The 1,951-nt window shown below is 46.1% G+C and overlaps 1 protein-coding gene across 4 annotated transcripts in view; it reads left to right on the top strand.

Moving 5' to 3' along the window:
- Window positions 1–1,474: 1,474 nt before the first annotated feature.
- The window catches only part of Itch (itchy E3 ubiquitin protein ligase), a 137,051-nt gene continuing 136,574 nt past the window's right edge, over window positions 1,475–1,951 (top strand). For 2 of the 4 annotated variants that reach the window (XM_048811094.1, XM_015481527.2), the window contains exon 1: window positions 1,581–1,730. The gene's annotated coding sequence lies outside the window, so the exon portion shown is untranslated. Of the gene's footprint in view, window positions 1,731–1,951 lie in introns of all 4 variants that reach the window. The other 2 variants (XM_048811095.1, XM_015481533.2) reach the window with 2 other exon arrangements.

The following is a 1,951-nucleotide window of genomic DNA, read 5'->3' as shown; positions in this document are numbered from 1 at the left end:
AATTTATTCTATTTTATTTATTTTTATGTGGTGCTGAGGATCAAATCCAGTGCCTCATACACCTGCTAGGCAAGTGCTCTACTACTGATCCACAACCCCAGCTGGCTCTTTGCTACTGAAATACATTTCTAGTCTTTTTTATTTTTATTTTTTATTTTGAGACAGGGTCTCACTAAATTGCTCAGGCTGGTCTGGAAATTGCAATCCTCATGCCTCAGTTTTCCGAGGAGTTGCTGAGGTTACAGGCATGTGCCACCAAGTCTGGCTTTCTTATGGCATAATTCTTAACAGGACAAATATTGGTTGTGGGTATATAAGAATTATTTATTTTACTCTTTTATGTCTAAAGCACATAAATATATATGTACTATGCTATAAGATTAAAATTTCAGGGAGAGGATGATTAGGAGGAAAATATGTCTAAAAATGCTTCTTGGGGGGAGTGTTGAGAAACATGCCTTAGTGCAGTGATTCTGCTAATGTGGACCTTGGTTAAAAAATGCAAATTCTTGGGTTGGGGTTTATAGCTCAGTTCAATGTTCAATCCAGAACAGCAGGGGGAAGAAAAGCAAGTTCTCAGGGTCTGCTCAGACTAGTGAATCAGAAACTCTGGTGATGGGGACCAGCAATCTATGGTTTTAAAAAACGTTCTGGGTGATCCCGATGAGTAGTAAAGTTTGAAAACTACTGCCCTATAGAATCTGAATGGGGTAAGGGACCAGGAATATATGATTTTAAAAAGTTCTCCTAAGACATAATGTAGGAAAGAAACATTGACAAGACAGTTTCAAAAGTACTTGAAAATTGTAAATGACATCACAGATGGTAAAACATTACTTACTTAGGAGGAAACAGAATAAGCAATAATAGCAAAGGTCACTAATTTCTGAACACTTAGTCGAGCCTCTGAGTTGTACTTGTACAGTTCTATTCTCAGAATCCACGAAGGAGGTTAAGAAGAGCGACTCTGGAAGCCTCTGCCTGTGTTCCTATCCAGGATGCGATTTGGTTTATGGACCTGTAAAATGGGGGTAATAACGGTGTACTTCTCTCACAGGTCTGTTGCGAGGATTACGGGAGGTTGCTCGCTTTTCCGTTCTTTAATACCTGCCATGTTGGCACCAATAAATTGTCATCATCCCTAAGAACACCCTGATAAAAGGGCGGAGAAAGGAGGATTTTAACCCAATCATATGTGTCTCCGAAGTGTACATTCCTAAGAACTATAGTCCAATGTGATCTCAAATTGTGATCCCAGCTGTCAGAAGCATCATCAGACAATTGTTACAAATGCAAATTATGAAATCCCATTCCAAATCAGAAATTGGGGGTGGGGCCCAGCAATCTAACTTTTAAAATGCCCTTCAGGTGATTCTGATGCACACTAGAGTTTGGATATCACAGCTATAGTCTTTAAAGGTTCTGGTAAGGCAGATGTTAAAAAAAAAAAAAATTCTGAAGTTGCGGTGAACAGCTCAAGGTCTCTCTCACCTGGAGGTGGGAAAACTTAGTGATCTGTCGCGCAAGGCCTGCTGGGGCTTGTAGTCCGGACCGATTCCGAGGGAAGGCGCCTGCGCACTGGCGGCTAACTTGGTCTAGTCGCTGTGGTCGGGGCTCGGGACCGGCTGCCATCTTAGTCGAAGGGACTGAAGATTCGCCGCCGCCCCAAGTCCCGGTAAACACCCGCGGGCGGGCTGGGAGCCGTTCTGGGGACCGGAGGGAGCCTGGATGTGAGTGCCTGGGGGAAGGAAGGGGAGATGAATGCGGCGTTCAAGCCGGGGCGCCCAAGCGGTGGCTGCTCCTTCCTCTCTTAGAGCCGGTGCCCGTGGTGGGCGCGGGGAGCTTGGGCTGGTGGCCCGGGCTGGGCAGGGGTGGAGGGGCCAACCCGACTCCCCGAGAGGCCAGTGCCTGGTCGAGATGCCCGGAGCCCCTCGCCTGGCCGGCTGCAAGT

The sequence above is a fragment of the Marmota marmota genome, unplaced genomic scaffold (assembly GCF_001458135.2).
Source record: "Marmota marmota marmota unplaced genomic scaffold, marMar, whole genome shotgun sequence".
Taxonomy (NCBI): Eukaryota; Metazoa; Chordata; class Mammalia; order Rodentia; family Sciuridae; genus Marmota; species Marmota marmota.
Note: the sequence above shows the minus strand (reverse complement) of the source record. Positions and strands in the feature narration are given on the sequence as shown.